General features: G+C 48.3%; 1 pseudogene; it reads left to right on the top strand.

Moving 5' to 3' along the window:
* Positions 1 to 12,395: 12,395 nt before the first annotated feature.
* Positions 12,396 to 12,513, top strand: LOC126089897 (5S ribosomal RNA; annotated as a pseudogene).
* The last annotated feature ends 7,355 nt before the right edge of the window (positions 12,514 to 19,868 follow it).

Genomic DNA, 19,868 nt, shown 5'->3' with positions numbered 1-19,868 from the left:
CTCCCATGGAGACGATCGTAGAGATGCTGGATGTAGTCCTGTGGAACGGCTTGCCATGCCATTTCCACCTGGCGCCTCAGTTGGACCAGCGTTCGTGCTGGACGTGCAGACCGCGTGAGACGACGCTTCATCCAGTCCCAAACATGCTCAATGGGGGACAGATCCGGAGATCTTGCTGGCCAGGGTAGTTGACTTACACCTTCTAGAGCACGTTGGGTGGCACGGGATACATGCGGACGTGCATTGTCCTGTTGGAACAGCAAGTTCCCTTGCCGGTGTAGGAATGGTAGAACGATGGGTTCGATGACGGTTTGGATGTACCGTGCACTATTCAGTGTCCCCTCGACGATCACCAGTGGTGTACGGCCAGTGTAGGAGATCGCTCCCCACACCATGATGCCGGGTGTTGACCCTGTGTGCCTCGGTCGTATGCAGTCCTGATTGTGGCGCTCACCTGCACGGCGCCAAACACGCATACGACCATCATTGGCACCAAGGCAGAAGCGACTCTCATCGCTGAAGACGACACGTCTCCATTCGTCCCTCCATTCACGCCTGTCGCGACACCACTGGAGGCGGGCTGCACGATGTTGGGGCGTGAGCGGAAGACGGCCTAACGGTGTGCGGGACCGTAGCCCAGCTTCGTGGAGACGGTTGCGAATGGTACTCGCCGATACCGCAGGAGCAACAGTGTCCCTAATTTGCTGGGAAGTGGCGGTGCGGTCCCCTACGGCACTGCGTAGGATCCTACGGTCTTGGCGTGCATCCGTGCGTCGCTGCGGTCCGGTCCCAGGTCGACGGGCACGTGCACCTTCCGCCGACCACTGGCGACAACATCGATGTACTGTGGAGACCTCACGCCCCACGTGTTGAGCAATTCGGCGGTACGTCCACCCGGCCTCCCGCATGCCCACTATACGCCCTCGCTCAAAGTCCGTCAACTGCACATACGGTTCACGTCCACGCTGTCGCGGCGTGCTACCAGTGTTAAAGACTGCGATGGAGCTCCGTATGCCACGGCAAACTGGCTGACACTGACGGCGGCGGTGCACAAATGCTGCGCAGCTAGCGCCATTCGACGACCAACACCGGGGCTCCTGGTGTGTCCGCTGTGCCGTGCGTGTGATCATTGCTTGTACAGCCCTCTCGCAGTGTCCGGAGCAAGTATGGTGGGTCTGACACACCGGTGTCAATGTGTTCTTTTTTCCATTTCCAGGAGTGTATATCAATATAAGGGACAATATTTGATGCTGATGTCACTGTGCAGCTCGTGAGCACACACTACTATCCTGAAAAGATGGTCTGCGGACCCATGTCCACTGGAACGTTCGTATGCTTTCACGCTTGTCATATTCGTTTCTCTTTATGATACAGCCCGTGTGCAAAACTCTTTCCATGGTGAACCAAAGCGGCAGCCTGTGTCGGTCGGACCTTAAACCGTCCCAGGTCAGAATCAGTACAAAATACTTTTGGTTGTTAGCTATAGTAATGACTGCATTATTTCATTGACTTATAATCGAATGTGGTACACGTTTGAGCGGCGAATGACGACCCATTAGTTTGACGGAATAAATCCACATTTTAAAAATTTCTGCATTTGATATTAACTTCTTTGATGACCCTTACGTCCTAGTTGATGTCAGTTAATATTGCGTCTAGACACCGTTTGGTGGTGACCTTTCAGAGTTTATGAATGTTGGTGCGTTTGGTTTTCAGGAACTTGCTTTCGGTACAGTCCGTTGCGTTAAAGGGGAGACAACAAACTAAGGGTTTCTACGAAGAAGTAAGTGAGCCGTAGCGTCTCCAGAAGCAGCCAAAAAGGCTTCGTAGCCGCGCAGGCATGACGCTTATTTGTTAAGATATTACAGTTTAGAACGCTAAAAATCACGAAATTAAGTCGCTTTCAATAAAAGCGTATATTCTTAGTGATTCAAATTCTTCTGGGTATTATGCCGCATCATTGCTAAAAACTAACAACAATAATAAACTAAAACCGACGTTTCGGCCGAATTGCAACGGCCTTCCTCAGGGCACGACTGGTTTTTCATGGGGATAGATGCTTCTATTTATTACAGACTATCGATGTCTGACGCCACTGTTGTAAAACTTTTAATTGGTCCTCTAATGTGATTGGCTAGTCATGACGTAAGGGAAGAGAGAGAGGCTATTCGTGGATGTCCATGTCGTCAACGATTGGTAGCTGACCGCCAATCAGCGTTCCGCTTCTGGTCGGCATGTTTTCCTCCTGGTGTGCGCGGAAGTGGACTGACAGTTGCTCTACAGCCGTTTGTGCAGATAGGTCCGTGTGCCGTGTAGATTCTGCCCCGCGATCGCTCGCGGTCTATTGGACTGGGACGGCCGACAGCCAAGGCGCCGGGAGTTTGTAGCCATCTTCTCTGTTGATGTTGTCAGGCTGCTTAATAATTTCGATCGCCTCCCGTATTTTGCGTTCTCGCATCCACTATTCTTTCGCCAGTGCTCGGGCTTCCTGGAACCTGATAGGTTGTCCAGTCACGGTGGTGTTCCGCTATCGCTGATTTATTACGTTGTTGTAGTCGTACATAGCGTTCGTGTTCTGTTACTCGTAAGCTGACAGGTCTCCCTTTTTCTCCTATGAAGGTAGCTTCGCACTCACACTACCGTTCGTTAACACCTGCAGTGTTAAGGTTGTTGACTACATCCTTGGTGGAACCTATCATTTCGTGGATCCTGTGACTGCTTCGAAAAATTGGTTTGAAACCTCGTCGGCGGAGGACGTTGCCTAGCCGTTCACTGACGCCTTTTACATGTGGTAAGTGTACCAGTGGAAGCTCCTCTTCTTTGCCTTCTTCTCGTGTTCTGCTCCCTTTGGTTTTATCTACCTTTCTTACGATGATGTCATCATATTCTTCATTGGACTTTGCTAAATGTGGGAGTTCACTGGTGTGAGCTGGAACACGAGCAGAAATCGGATACCTGCCGCTCTAGTGCGGCAGAAATTACACTATTCGGTCACGTTCCAAGGATCAGTCCCAAAATTCACTTTGTCTAGAGATAGGTCCCCTACTCTTGTTTTGAATATTGTTCTCAGTTTGTGGAAAGACGTTTTTTATTGTTTGCTGCTGCAGAGATAATATTCTTTCGGAGGTAGTAACGTACTGTCATACTCCCTCAAGCAAATAATCGGTCGTGTTTCGTCTTTCCAGTACGCTAGTATGCTAGTATTAGTGTGGGTTTACCGGCTGCTGCAACGAAAAATTATCTTATCTGGCGCAAAGAGCGTACGTATGTGCCGTTGTTTGCTCAGATGTTCTGTACAGAGAGAGCAGAGGCGGCGAGTGAGGCGTGTGTGTTTGCGTGCACTGTTTACCCACACATTTATCCCTGACGTACTCCTCGGGAAATGCGAGCAAAAGCAAGCTTTCGGAACGACGTAGTTTCTGCTCCTTACTGTCTAAACATTTACCGGAGACCAGAATTGGAGCTTTGCAACTTCAGAGTCGTGATTCCCTGAACAACGTAAATGAAAGCACGGGCTAATTTCGGGGATATTCACGTATTCAAAAACGCCACGCCAGGCAAACACAGTGAGTTTCGGACGTTCAGTATTGCCACTAATCAAAAAGTATTCAGTAGTGTCTGATACAGAGAGAGGAATGTCCAAGGGGCAACCAAATGAAAACGAAACAGATGGAAATGAATGAGTAAACTGTTTATTACTTCAAAAGCAATGGCCATTGCCGTCAATACACAAAGCGGTCAAAACCTTCATGGACAAATGTCTGCGCTTGCCTACGGAAATGTGGTTGTAGCCAAGTGTGCACCTCTTCGTCCGAAACAAATCGGCGACCATGTTGAAGGGTCAGTGATGAGAGTGATTGAGTTAGTTAAAGGTACGAGGTTTACAGTAATAAAGTTAGTTAAAATGAGAAGGGATATTGGGAGGCAGAAGCCGCATGTGTGTTACATTCTGTTGCGCAGTTAAGTGCTATGATGCCGTGACGTAACTGCAGCGCCAGGTTAAGCAACACGAAGGCGAATGGCAAGAAGCAGCTCGCTGCACGGCAGGGCGTCAATATCGAGGGCGGTAGTTCAGGTACCGCACGCCGCGGAATTTCAATCCGCGCCAAACGTCATGGACGTCGAAGACCCATAGAGGTCTCTGCACCATAGCGCCGTAAGCCGTGGCGACGCGCGCCTCCTGGCCCGATTTTAGTGTGAGGGCGCCACAGTCGAACACGTGGTCCAAGCGGCCAATAGCGCTCCCCTCCCCCCCGCCCCGATAGCGTACTTAAACGTCTGCCTCGCGCTCAGCCAGTTCCACCATGTTTTTTCTCTCGATGTCTTCCTTTATATCTTATGTGTATATCTGAGGCCAAAGAGCGGCGTAGCATGCTGCTGCTGGCCTACCTGTACCCAGGTTTGAAAATAACAATAAAGAAAAAAAAAAAAAGAGGCTCAGCCAGCCCCCCTCACCCCCTGGTTGCTCCTCTCCTCTCCCATCCCCACCCCCTGCCACGTCTTCACTGTTGTCTTCCCCCCCTACCCTCCATCTCTACACCCTTCATCTCCTTTCCTAAGGTGGCTCCCATCAACTCCCTCTCCCGGATGATGCCCTCTCTGCCTCCATTTATCCCTCTTATCAACTCTGATCCTCACCCCCCCCCCTCCTTTCCTCTGTCCTTTTCCTGGGCTTCCTCTCCCCCCCTTCCATCCTCTTTTTTCCCCACCTAGCGTCTCTCTGCCCCCCTTCTCTCCCACGAGTCCTTTTGCATTTCTCTCCTCTGCCTTTTCCCATTCCCTCTCGCGTCTACCCTGCCCCCCGCCCCCCCTTATGCGTCCTCTACCTCCTTTGGTTCCCCCCCTTTCGTTTTTCCTCTCCTCCCTCCTTGTTTTCCCCCTCATCTGTCCAGCCCCCCCCCCCCCACCCATCCGCCCTTGGCTGTGGTGTGTCATCTTTGCGCCGACATTTTAGTGCATCATACTGTCGCTGGATGTGATTTTTATATCTCTTGCGAACAGAATCCAGACTGACGCCATGTCTTTTAATTGTCTGTCTGCTATGTTACCTGTCTGCTTCCTGTGTATTTTATTAGCGTTGCCAACCCTATGTTTTATGTTTTAACTTTCCACACTTATCCGCCGTTTTACAATTTAAGTCACCGTTTTATCGCCAGCTTTTATTGTTCCTTCTCTTCTTCTTACGTCTGTAGGCTGCAGAGCAGCGTGCTAAGCTGCTGCCAGCCCGCCCCCTTAGGGGGGAATCGAAATTCAATAAAAGAAAAAAAAAAAAAAACGCTCAGCCAGCCAGTCTAATCTCGCTTACGTCGGTTTACACCTCGCTTTGCGCTAGACTGCTTACTTCCTGGTTCGCGTACGAGTTTGTTTCCTTGTGACTCTCTTGTTCGGTCTTGTTGTATTCGTTCTGTCCTAAGTTGGTCGTGCCCGTCCTCTTCCCTTGTGTTGTTGTTCGCGGGCCTCTCCGCGGGTCCCGCCGCGCCTTCCGTCAGTGCTACCCCGCGACCGCCCTGGTCGCTACGCCACTCGAGCAACACCAGAATATTCCACCGCCCTAGAGGGGAAGAAGAACTGCAGACATCATCATCTTCCGTCGTGAGGTGTTGCAGTGACGCAGGGCCCGTGTCGCTTAGCGCCGCCACCAGTTCGGAGTCGTCACTGCCAACGCAATCAGCGTAACAGTCACCGTCGCAATACAGGTCGTCGCGTAAGAGGCGCCACAGTGATGCAGCTGCCAAAGCTGTCGTCGGACGCTTTCAATAGGCAGTTGCCTGTCACGGGAATGATCGTCTGGGGTGCGTTGTGGTAATACAAGGTGCATTCAATTTCTAAGGCCTCCGATTTTTTTTCTCCGGACTGGAAAGAAATAGAAACATGCGCATTCTTTTAAAATGAGGCCGCGTTCATTGTCAATACGTCCCAGAGATGGCAGCACCATACGGCAGATGGAATTTTACCGTCAGCGGCGAGAATGAGAACTGTTTTAAATACTTAAAATGGCGACGTTTTCCTTTCTTGAACAGCGTGCAATCATTCGTTTTCTGAATTTGCGTGGTGTGAAACCAATTGAAATTCATCGACAGTTGAAGGAGACATGTGGTGATGGAGTTATGGATGTGTCGAAAGTGCGTTCGTGGGTGCGACAGTTTAATGAAGGCAGAACATCGTGTGACAACAAACCGAAGCAACCTCAGGCTCGCACAAGCCGGTCTGACGACATGATCGAGAAAGTGGAGATAATTGTTTTGGGGGATCGCCGAATGACTGTTGAACAGATCACCTCCAGAGTTGGCATTTCTGTGGGTTCTGTTTACACAATCCTGCATGACGACCTGAAAATGCGAAAAGTGTCATCCAGGTGGGTGCCACGAATGCTGACAGACGACCACATGGCTGCCCGTGTGGCATGTTCCCAAGCAATGTTGATGCGCAACGACAGCATGAATGGGACTTTCTTTTCGTCGGTTGTGACAATGGTTGAGACGTGGATGCCATTTTTCAATCCAGAAACAAAGCGCCAGTCAGCTCAATGGAAGCACACAGATTCACCGCCACCAAAAAAATTTCGGGTAACCGCCTGTGCAGAAAAAATGATGGTGTCTATGTTCTGGGACAGCGAGGGCATAATCCTTACCCATTGCGTTCCAAAGGGCACTACGGTAACAGGTGCATCCTACGAAAATGTTTTGAAGAACAAATTCCTTCCTGCACTGCAACAAAAACGTCTGGGAAGAGCTGTGCGTGTGCTGTTCCACCAAGAGAACGCACCCGCACATCGAGCTAACGTTACTCAACAGTTTCTTCGTGATACCAACTTTGAAGTGATTCCTCATGCTCCCTACTCCCCTGACCTGGCTCCTAGTGACTTTTGGCTTTTTCCAACAATGAAAGACACTCTCCGTGGCCGCACATTCACCAGCCGTGCTGCTATTGCCTCAGCGATTTTCCAGTGGTCAAAACAGACTCCTAAAGAAACCTTCGCCGCTGCCATGGAATCATGGCGTCAGCGTTGTGAAAAATGTGTACGTGTGCCGGGCGATTACGTCGAGAAGTAACGCCAGTTTCATCGATTTCGGGTGAGTAGTTAATTAGAAAAAAAATCGGAGGCCTTAGAAATTGAATGCACCTCGTATACTGTAGCCATCGTCATGGGACACCGCCGCCGTAAACGCCGTGAGAGGGACAGGAGCCGTGGCCTACGGTTGCCAGACAGCCGCCACTTGGGAAGGTCGCTGAAACGGGGCACTGGCACGTCCAATGACGCCACGCCTCCCTCAGCCACGATAGAACAGAGGTCCAGCACGCGTGGTTCCAGCCGCCGCAGTTCGAGTCGGCAAGACCTTAAGCCGTCTGCACACGGACCGCGCATCCGAACGTTGAGCGTGCCGAGTTTCTGACGTCATAGCGTGGAACAGCACGCTCGGGAATCTTTCCGAACATGCGGAGTAATATGCGGCATGTCACATATTCTGAACGTGTGTCTGAGGGTTGACCAATGAAATGGCAGAACGCCACCTATGTCACACGCACGCCGTCTGCCTTCAGTACAGTGTTGTGAGGCGCCATATTGGCATTCATTTCAAGCCTATTTATACATATGCCGTTTCTGAGCACCAGCAAATTGAGAAGCACTGGGAAACCCGTTGTTAACTGTGTGATTCGTTCCAATAATGAGAAACATCTTATTCGTAGCAAAAGAATTATTGTAACTTGCGTATTATGGCAGTAGGCTATTTGAGGGCAGCGACACACTGAAGATCCACCCAAAACGCATTGTTCTTGGTACAACTTGTTATAACTAAATTTCAATTAGTAACATACAGGGTGTTTCAAAAATGACCGGTATATTTGAAACGGCAATAAAAACTAAACGAGCAGCGGTAGAAATACACCGTTTGTTGCAATATGCTTGGGACAACAGTACATTTTCAGGTGGACAAACTTTCTAAATTACAGTAGTTACAATTTTCAACAACAGATGGCGCTGCAAGTGATGAGAAAGATATAAAAGACAACGCAGTCTGTGGGTGCGCCATTCTGTACGTCGTCTTTCTGCTGTAAGCGTGTGCTGTTCACAACGTGCAAGTGTGCTGTAGACAACATGGTTTATTCCCTAGAACAGAGGATTTTTCTGGTGTTGGAATTCCACCGTCTAGAACACAGTGTTGTTGCAACAAGACGAAGTTTTCAACGGAAGTTTAATGTAACCAAAGGACCGAAAAGCGATACAATAAAGGATCTGTTTGAAAAATTTCAACGGACTGGGAACGTGACGGATGAACGTGCTGGAAAGGTAGGGCGACCGCGTACGGCAACCACAGAGGGCAATGCGCAGCTAGTGCAGCAGGTGATCCAATAGCGGCCTCGGGTTTCCGTTCGCCGTGTTGCAGCTGAGGTCCAAATGACGCCAACGTCCACGTATCGTCTCATGCGCCAGAGATTACACCTCTATCCATACAAAATTCAAACGCGGCAACCCCTCAGCGCTGCTACCATTGCTGCACGAGAGACATTCGCTAACGATATAGTGCACAGGATTGATGACGGCGATATGCATGTGGGCAGCATTTGGTTTACTGACGAAGCTTATTTTTACATGGACGGCTTCGTCAATAAACAGAACTGGCGCATATGGGGAACCGAAAAGCCCCATGTTGCAGTCCCATCGTCCCTGCATCCTTAAAAAGTACTGGTCTGGGCCGCCATTTCTTCCAAAGGAATCATTGGCCCATTTTTCAGATCCGAAACGATTACTGCATCACGCTATCTGGACATTCTTCGTGAATTTGTGGCGGTACAAACTGCCTTAGACGACACTGCGAACACCTCGTGGTTTATGCAAGATGGTGCCCAGCCACATCGCACGGCCGACGTCTTTAATTTCCTGAATGAATATTTCGATGATCGTGTGATTGCTTTGGGCTATCCGAAACATACAGGAGGCGGCGTGGATTGGCCTCCCTATTCGCCAGACATGAACCCCTGTGACTTCTTTCTGTGGGGACACTTGAAAGACCAGGTGTACCGCCAGAATCCAGAAACAATTGAACAGCTGAAGCAGTACATCTCATCTGCATGTGAAGCCATTCCGCCAGACACGTTGTCAAAGGTTTCGGGTAATTTCATTCAGAGACTACGCCATATTATTGCTACGCATGGTGGATATGTTGAAAATATTGTACTATAGAGTTTCCCAGACCGCAGCGCCATCTGTTGTTGAAAATTGTAACTACTGTAATTTCGAAAGTTTGTCTGCCTGAAAATGTACTGTTGTCCCAAGCATATTGCAACAAACGGCGTATGTCTATCGCTGCTCGTTTAGTTTTTATTGCCGTTTCAAATATACCGGTCATTTTTGAAACACCCTGTATCTACGATTAAGGTTTTCAGGAAGGTAAGGTAATATGATTAGATGCCAACAGAGTGTTGTTGGTTTAGCTGCCGGCACGGTAGCTCAGCGTGTTCGGCTGCGTGCTCTCTGTAATAAAGAAACTGAGTCAAGGAACCAACTATCAACTTGAACGGATGTCTTGTGACGTCCGCCCAGACCAAACGCAACGAACTATATCGTAAAGAGTAGCGTTACTGTTTTGTATTACTTGATGGGGCGGTCGTTCGCGTCTTGACCTTTACAATTTTTTTTCCCTAACATTCGCGTTTTTATTAGGTTCTGCGACTTTATTATTAGTTTAATATAAGTATATACTATAATATTTTATGTTATGTAAACATAAGTTCACCTTTTTTTGAGTGGTGACTTTGTTCGATTGACCTAATCTACAGGACAGCTTGCGCTACTTGTATAAAGATATTTTGCTCCTTTTTCTTTTACGCTTCGTAATTCACATGTTGCAAAGATTCTGCTACTGTGTAGGAAAAGTTATCAAGTAAGACCGACCTTGGGGTTTTACTAAAATGTGGGAATGACGAAATAATGTTTATCTTATGCGGAGAAGCATTCCAAATTTTGTACGGCACTGTTTGTAATGGAACTTTTATAAGCCTGTGTCCTTCTTGATTGGACATGGCACTTTCCTTTTCGTGGACGATGGAGGAAATGTGCGTTTTAATGAGCTAACGTGGGAACTTTACTCGCGCCCTTTGCCGGCCGCGGTGGTCTAGTGGTTCTAGGCGCGCAGTCCGGAACCGCGGGACTGCTACGGTTGCAGGTTCGAATCCTGCCTCGGGCATGGATGTGTGTGATGTCCTTAGGTTAGTTAGGTTTAAGTAGTTCTAAGTTCTAGGGGACTGATGACCACAGAAGTGAAGTCCCATAGTGCTCAGAGCCATTTGAACCATTTGAACTCGCGCCCTTTGAGTAAACAGTGTGATTCGCGAACTGGAAACATCCCGCATCTGCCGCTGGAGTGCGTTGTGATCGCGTATACCACGTTGGGGCCCACGTACCGTATGCACAAGTTGCATCGTTCCTGAGCGTCCAGCAGCACGCTGAAATCGGCACGCTCAACGTTGACGTTCGACAGCACGGTCCGTGTGCCGACGGCTTCAGAGGGGCCGCCGAAGCAGCAGGTATTCCGGCAGCGCAGCAGAGGGCGCCCGGGTCAGCATCCGCAGGCCGCCTCCGTCGCCGCCGAAGCAAACTTCGCCCAGATGGTCCTCGAGCAATGTATTACTATCGATCAATAAATGTTGTTATTCTGTCATAACCACCCGTGGACACACTGACCATACTCTTCCTCACGCCCAGCAGAGAACTGGCGTTGGATCCCGGCGATGGGCAGTGGAGTCGTGTGCCCGTTAACATGGCCCGTTTACACTGGTGTCAGATGTGGCCGTTTGCAGAATTTATTTTTCCACAGTTCCAAAGATATGGAAATCGCATAGGGGGAGGGGGTGGGGGCAGATCGGGACGGTATGTAGCATGTGTAAGGGCTTATCAGCGGAACTTCTGCAGCGTAGTCGAAATGACTCGCAATGCAAAAAACACGGGACTACACTGAAAAACGGTAATTCTGCCTCTATTAAAAGGAAAAAACTGTCACTACACTGTTCTAAATAGTTCGTTGCCCTTCACTTGACCAAACGTGAAAATGATACCCTATCACACTCACACTCTAACACAAGGAACAAATCTGTAGATGTGATATGGATATACAGACAAGCAGAAAAGGTGAATGATTTATTCAAGGGAACGACTTCCACCGCTGGCCCTCATACAGGCAGCTATTCGGTTTGGCACTAATTGAAAGAGTTGTTGGATATCTTCCTGATGGATATCGATCAAATTCTGTCCAATTGGAGCGTTAGATCTTTAAAATCCCGAACTTGTTGGAGGGCCCTACTCATAGTGCATGAGACGTTCTTAATTGGAGAGAGATCCGGCGATCTTGCTGGCCAAGGTAGAGTGTAACAAGTGCGAAGATCAGCAGTAGGAACACTCGCCATGCGCAGGTGGGCATTGTTGCTGAAATGTAAGCCCAGGATGGCTTCCCATGACGGGTAACAAAATGGACCGTAGAATATCGACGATGTGTAAGAGTACAGCGGATGACAACCAAATAGGCGCTGCTATATGAAATAGCGTCCCAGATCATCACATTCCTGGTTGTCGGATAGTATGGCGTGCGAAAATAACATTTTATGTATCCCGCCTGGAAGGCGGCGCGTGGGTCTGCTTCTGTAAACTGAAGGGTAGGTCGAATGAAGGAAGTGAGCCGGAGCAAGAAAAGGTGAAATGCTTGGTACTGCTATTAGGTTATAACTCTTTTACTTAACTTTGCGTACAGATGAGCACGTAGAAGGGGGCAGTCAGACCCGTCGTAAGCAGCGCAAAGTCTCTATATGAAGCGAAGCTGAAGCGAAGTGTCCCGGCCGTTTGCTCTTGATCAAATGGTCTGACTTTGGAGCGACGCTCGTAGAGCTGAACAGCGCCTACTAGAGGGCGCTGTCGTCGGTGTCGTCGTGCCAACCTATGAAATTGCACCTACGCCGTGGCATCGTAGATATCGATACCACAACACTGGTATCCACTGCTGTCCGGGGTGTCTGGGGACACGTCTTCACTGGTCATCGGGACTCAGTATTAAGAGAGATTCACAAACGAACACGATTCTACCCCAGTGAATAAGATTCCATGCACAAGACGGGACTGGAGAAGCCCCGGATAGCGATGGAATACCAAACTTCTTGTTGCCCATGTTTGGTGTCATCCATGCCACCCTTACAACACAACGATACGTCGTCGATATTCTGCGCCCCGCTTTGTTGCCCTTCATGGCAAGCCTTCTTGGGCTGACATTTCAGCAAGATAATGGATACCTGCCCACGGCGAGAGTTTCCACTGCTTGTCATACCCTACCTTCGGCAACAAGGCTGTCGGATCTCTCTCCAATTGAGAACATTAGGAACATTATGGGCAGGGCACTCCAACGAGTAAGGGTAACGGCCTTTACGCAGTGGATACACCGGTTCCCGTGAGATCACCGAAGTTAAGCGCTGTCGGGCATGGTCGGCACTTGGATGGGTGACCATCCAGGCCGCCATGCGCTGTTGCCATTTTTCGGGGTGCACTCAGCCTCGTGATGCCAATTGAGGATCTACTCGACCGAATAGTAGGGGCTCCGGTCAAAGAAAACCGCCGTAAAGCCCCTCCTATCCGCATCCTCAGCTGAGGATGACACGGCGGTCGGATGGTCCCGGTAAGCTACTCGTGGCCTGACGACGGAGTGAGTGTACTCCAAGTGCCTGTTCGACAGACTCAGGGACGATGTCCCTCAGGCGGACATCCAACAAATGTATTACCCAAAGTGAAGCCGAATAACTGCTTGCATAAGGCCCAGATGTTGGGCAACGGTTTTTTCATTTGCTCAACCCACGAAGGTTTTTCCTTGAATAAATCACCCAGTTTTTTTCGGAAACTGTTATCATTTGTTTGTTGCACATCAGACCTATCAATTTCCGTACCATTCTCTTAATTCGCCTTGGCGGTATTTGATTATTTTTCGTCTTTTAGTGAATTAACATTGGTAATTTAAAATAAAGTTATCTGTAACACTTTGCGTGTAAATGTCGATGGGGATGAAATGATGATGATAAGGACAACACAACACCCAGTCCCTGGGCGGAGAAAATCCCCGACCCAGCCGGGAATCGAACCCGGGCCGTTAGGTATGACATTCCGTCACTCTGAGCACTCAGCTACCAGGGGCGGACGGTAGGTGTGTGAAATGAAAACATATTCAGTGTCTACGCAGAGCAGCGCTCTCACTCAGCAGACGGATTACGTATGAGACAACGAGTTGCGAGCTGAAGGACGACCAGTTGAGCGCAGAGACATCCTCAGAGATAGAGGAGGCTGGGATTGCGATTGGGGCGGCCGCGGAGTTGGCAGCGCGCACCGATAACTGGGGCACAAGTAGCGCCGGATTAAAGAGACTCCTCCCTCCCCCTCACCCTCTGTGAGCGAGGCTGGCGTTGTTCCAGCGACCAGCTGCCAGCTGCCAGCTGCCAGCTGCCAGCTGCGGAGTACAGGAGGCTGCCTGTGTGGGCTCAAGACAGCACCAGCATCTCTCATTACTCACAACAGGCCGCCGCTGACGCACGTGTCACGCACGTGTTCAAAGGGACCGGAAGCCCGCTTTGCTCAGGACCTTTCCGACCGCAGCGGCAACAGCAGCATCCTCTCTGCCCTGTTCCTGTCTCTGGTCGACAAAGGATCAGCTGGAACTGACTGCCGCCTTCTTCACAAAACCTGATTCGCAGTTTCAGAAATATGAAACTAGGTAAAATGAAGGTGTAAAAAAAATTAAATTCACTATAATGTTGATAATTTTCACGTTAAGTCCATCTGTAGCTGCAATCACCAACGATGGCGCAGTGGAGTTTGCGCTTGTTTTGCGAATCTACACTACTGGCCATTAAAATTGCTACACCAAGAGGAAATGCAGATGATAAACAGGTATTCATTGGACAGATATATTATACTAGAACTGACATGTGATTACATTTTCACGCAATTTGGATGCATAGACCCTGAGAAATCAGTACCCAGAACAACCACCTCTGGCTGTAATAACAGCCTTGATATGCCTGGGCATTGAGTCAAACAGAACTTGGATGGCGTGTTCAGGTGCAGCTGCCCATGCAGCTTCAACACGATACCACAGTTCATCAATAATAGTGACTAGCGTATTGTGACGAGGCAGTTGCTCGGCCACCATTGACCAGACGTTTTCAATTGGTGAGAGATCTGGAGAATGTGCTGGCCAGGGCAGCAGTCGAACATTTTCTGTATCCAGAAATGCCCGTACAGGACCTGCAACATGCAGTCGTGCATTATCCTGCTGATATGTAGGGTTCCGTAGGGATCGAATGAAGGGTAGACCCACGGGTCATGACACATCTGAAATGTAACGTCCACTGTTCAAAGTGCCGTCAATGCGAACAAGAAGTGACCGAGACGTGTAACCAATGGCACCCCATACCATCACGCCGCCAGTATGGTGATGACGAATACACGCTTCCAATGTCCGTTCATCGCGATGTCGCCAAACACGGATGCGACCATCATGATGCTGTAAAGAGAACCTGGATTCATCAGAAAAAATGACGTTTTGCCATTCGTGCACCCAGGTTCGTCGTTGAGTACACCATCGCAGGCGCTCCTGTCTGTGATGCAGCGTCGAGGGTAACCGCAGCCATGGTCTCCGAGCTGATAGTCCATGCTGCTGCAAACGTCGTCGAACTGTTCGTGCAGATGGTTGTCGTCTTGCAAACGTCCCCATCTGTTGACTCAGGGATCGAGAGGTGGCTGCACGATCCGTCACAGTCATGCGGATAAGATGACTGTCATCTCGATTGCTAGTGATACGAGGCCGTTGGGATCCAGCACGACGTTCCGTATTACCCTCCTGAACCCACCGATTCCATATTCTGCTAACAGTCGCTGGGTCTCGACCAACGCGAGCAGCAATGTCGCGATACGATAAACTGCAATCGCGATAGGCTAAAATCCCACATTTATCAAAGTCGGAATCGTGATGGTACGCATTTCTCCTCCTTACAAGAGGCATCACAACAACGTTTCACCAGGCAACGCTGGTCAACTGCTGTTTGTGTTTGAGATATCGGTTGGTAACTTTCCTCATGTCAGCATGTTGTAGGTCTCGCCACCGACGCCAACCTTGTGTGAATGCTCTGGAAAGCTAATCATTTGCATATCACAGCATCTTCTTCGTATCGGTTACATTTCGCGTCTGTAGCACGTCATCTTCGTGGTGTAGCAATTTTAATGGCCAGTAGTGTATGTCACGCATTCTCCGACAGGCAATGAGCGTCCAGTAGTGTCCTGAGCGATTTTCTCTGAATGCCGTAGCTGATGCGAGAATTAAACGTGATTGTAACTAGTTGTTTAGTGAATTTTTATTCCATGTGTCGCGAGTTCTCATCGCTGATGGTAACGGTAAGTAATACATTCCGCATAAGCAAGCGAGAGACATAATTTACAGGATACACGCTTTCTTGAAGCGGAAAGCACGCGCATGCACTTGCCGCAGCTGTCGCTTGGAATCGTCCAGAACGCAATCCTCATCCGTGCCTCGACATGTGCGAACCGTCATCGTTCGTGGATCGAACTACAGGGCTATTACAAATGATTGAAGCGATTTCATAAATTCACTGTAGCTCCATTCATTGACATATGGTCACGACACACTACAGATACGTAGCAAAACTCATAAAGTTTTGTTTGGCTGAAGCCGCACTTCAGGTTTCTGCCGCCAGAGCGCTCGAGAGCGCAGTGAGACAAAATGGCGACAGGAGCCGAGAAAGCGTATGTCGTGCTTGAAATGCACTCACATCAGTCAGTCATAACAGTGCAACGACACTTCAGGCCGAAGTTCAACAAAGATCCACCAACTGCTAACTCCATTCGGCGATGGTATGCGCAGTTTAAAGCTTCTGGATGCCTCTGTAAGGGGAAATCAACGGGTCGGCCTGCAGTGAGCGAAGAAACGGTTGAACGCGTGCGGGCAAGTTTCACGCGTAGCCTGCGGAACTCGACGTATAAAGCAAGCAGGGAGCTAAACGTACCACAGCCGACGGTTTGGAAAATCTTACGGAAAAGGCTAAAGCAGAAGCCTTACCATTTACTATTGCTACAAGCCCTGACACCCGATGACAAAGTCGAACACTTTGAATTTTCGGCGCGGTTGCAACAGCTCATGGAAGAGGATGCGTTCAGTGCGAAACTTGTTTTCAGTGGTGAAGCAACATTTTTTTCTTAATGGTGAAGTGAACAGACACAATTTGCGAATCTGGGCGGTAGAGAATCCTCAGGCATTCGTGCAGCAAATTCGCAATTCACCAAAAGTTGACGTGTTTTGTGCACTCTCACGGTTTAAAGTTTACGGCCCCTTTTTCTTCTGCGAAAAAAACGTTACAGGACACGTGTATCTGGACATGCTGGAAAATTGGCTCATGCCACAACTGGAGACCGACAGCGCCGACTTCATCTTTCAACAGGATGGTGCTCCACCGCACTTACATCATGATGTTCGGCATTTCTTAAACAGGAGATTGGAAAACCGATGGATCGGTCGTGGTGGAGATCACGATCAGCAATTCATGTCATGGCCTCCAGGCTCTCCCGACTTAACCCCATGCGATTTCTTTCTGTGGGGTTGTGTGAAAGATTCAGTGTTTAAACCTCCTCTACCAAGAAACGTGCCAGAACTGCGAGCTCGCATCAACGATGCTTTCGAACTCATTGATGGGGACATGCTGCGCCAAGTGCGGGAGGAACTTGATTATCGGCTTGATGTCTGCCGAATCACTAAAGGGGCACATATCAAACATTTGTGAATGCCTAAAAAAACTTTTTGAGTTTTTGTATGTGTGTGCAAAGCATTGTGAAAATATCTCAAATAATAAAGTTATTGTAGAGCTGTGAAATCGCTTCGATCATTTGTAATAACCCTGTATAATTACAACTGAATAAAACTAATTCTTTTCGCATGAGCTGGTGCGTTGCTGCCGCCAGTTTCCATCGACTGTCTTTTCATCTTCGAGTCGAATTCGATGCTTATTTGTCTTCTTCACGTCTTTGGCGGCGGGGGATTTTAACTGTAGTGAGCGCCCTCTGCTGGTGGCTGGTGTAAGGATATCCGCGGAGTGAGGTGGAGTGACGTGGGACGGTGTTTGGATGCAGCACGGCTAGAGGCCGAGTAGACATGATGAAGGAGCGTGGCCAGACGCTATTGCGGGTTCAACCGTTGAAATGCAGAGCTTCTCACCATAGTGATGGGGATTTCCTCGAGGTTGGAAGGATAAGTTCCGTCGAGTTGGTTACAAGTTATACACACCGAATGAGTTGGAGTCGTCTAGTGGCTTCGGTGGGTGGTGTTCATACTAACTAAAAATTCCAGTATACTAAAAACCATTTGGAATTGTTCCAGTAGCTTATCGCTGAAATCCGTGTCGTCACTTGATAACTTGACGGCAGTTAAGGAAGTGTAATGACGCCCACCAAATAGACACGAAGCATGACTAAACAAAAAACAAAATAATAAAATAAAATAAAATGGCTCTGAGCACTATGGGACTTAACATCTGCGGTCATCAGTCCCCTAGAACTTAGAACTACTTAAACAGAACTAACCTAAGGACATCACACACATCCATGCCCGAGGCAGGATTCGAAACTGCGACCGTAGCAGTCGCGCGGCTCCGGACTAGGCGCCTAGAACCGCGAGACCACCACGGGCGGCTAAGCGAGTTTGAACGTGGTATTATAGTCGGTACACGAACGAAGAGATACAGCATCTCCGAGGTAGCGATGAAGTGGGGATTTTTCCTTACAACCATTTCACGAGTGCACCGTGAATATTAGGAATTCTGCAAAACATCAAATCTCGGACATCGCTTCGGTCGGAAAGAGATCCTGCAAGAAAGAGACCAACGACTACTGAGGAGACTCATTCAATGTGACAGAAATGGAATCCTTTCGCAAATTGGTGCAGAGTTCAATGCTGGGTCATCGACAATTGTCAGCGTGCGAACCATTCAACGAAACATCGTCGATATGGGCTTTCGGAGCTGAAGGCCCTCCTTTGTACCCTTGATGACTGCACGACACAAAGCTTTACGCGCCGCCTGGGTCCGTCAACTTCGAAATTAGACTCTTGATGACTGGAAACACGTTGCTTGGTCGGACGAGTCTTGTTTCACATTGTATCGACCGGATGGACGTCTACGGATATTGAGACAACCTTATGAGTCCATGGCCCCTGCATGTCAACGAGGGACTGTTCAAGGTGGTAGAGGCTTCTCTAATGGTGTGGGGAGTGCGCAGTATGAGTGATATGGGACCCCTGATACGTCTACATACGACTCTGACAGGTGACACGTACGCAAACATCCTGTCTGATCACTTGCACCCATTCATGTCCATTGTGCATTCCGGCGGACTTGGTCAATTTCAGCAGGACAATGCTATACCCCACACATCCTGAATTGCTACAGAGTGGCTCCAGGAACATTCTGAGCTTAAACACTTCCGCTGGCCACCAAATTCCCCAGACATGAAAATTATTGAGAATATGTGGAATGCCTTGCAACGTGGTACTCAGAAGAGATCTCAACCCCCTGGTACTCTTACGGATTTATGGACAGCCTTGCAGGATTCATGATGTCAATACCCTCCAGCACTATTTCAAACTATAGTCGAGTTCATGCCACGTCGTGTTGCGGCACTTCTGCGTGCTCGCGGAGGCCCTAAACGATATTAGGCAGTTGTAACAGTTTCTTTGGATTTTCAGTGTAGAACAGAGGAAACTAGAACCATTTAAAATGTGGTGTTACTGAAGAATTTAATTATTATTTGGACAGACAAAGTACGAAATGAAGAAGAACGAAACATAGAATAGATAATGAAACCTCAGAGGGCGCACAGGATAAGGTTACGATTGTGGAAGGGGCTGTAAACAGTTACTGTGAGTTGCACAATCAAACACACAACTTTGTTTTTCTGAGAACCACTTATTTACACATTTCTTTAAAAGATCACAATTAGACAATACGGCTGAAGGCCTAGTGAAAGAAAACTTGAGATGCTTTCTCGGCTGAAGGCCCAAAATGGTTCAAATGGCTCTGAGCACTATGGGACTCAACTTCTGAGGTCATCAATCTCCCAGAACTTAGAACTACTTAAACCTAGGTAACCTAAGGACATCACACACATCCATGCCCGAGGCAGGATTCGAACCTGCGACTGTAGCGTTCGTGCAGTTCCAGACTGTAGCGCCTAGAACCGCTTGGCCACTCCGGCCGGCGAAGGCCCAAAACCACACCAAAAACAAGAATGGCTGAAGGCCTGGCTTAGAAATCAAAAGCAATTAAAAATAGAATGTAAATTAAAAAAAGAAAAGATGCAACTGAAAACAATTAGTGACTGAAGGCCTACACTTCACATCTGAAGGACAACTATAAGTAAAACACATTAATATACAATATTTCCTAACCAAGAAATTTCTTTTTAAACTTCCAACATAACAGCCGAAAGCCTAATTAAAGGAATATTAACTTATTGCACGGATGAAGGCCGTAAACAAAATTGAAACAATGGCTAAAGGCCTGAAAAACAAGTCAGACAAACAATTTAAAATAAACCCCTCGCTTCGTATAAAAAAAATTCCTTTAGAAAATACACATGGCTTAAGTCCTTATTAAAAGGGGTTCACGTAAATCCTAGGCTGAAAACCACACATAACACATCGAACAACTAATGGCTTAGGGCCTGGATTACAAACAATTTCAGGTAGAACAAATTTTAAGGAAAAAATATATATTTATTTACATAAAATCGATCTTCAAAATTTTAATTTGAAGGCCTTCATGTAAAATTTAAAAGAACC

Source organism: Schistocerca cancellata, chromosome 6 (assembly GCF_023864275.1).
Source record: "Schistocerca cancellata isolate TAMUIC-IGC-003103 chromosome 6, iqSchCanc2.1, whole genome shotgun sequence".
Lineage (NCBI taxonomy): Eukaryota > Metazoa > Arthropoda > Insecta > Orthoptera > Acrididae > Schistocerca > Schistocerca cancellata.
This window is presented reverse-complemented; position numbering and strand designations above follow the sequence as displayed.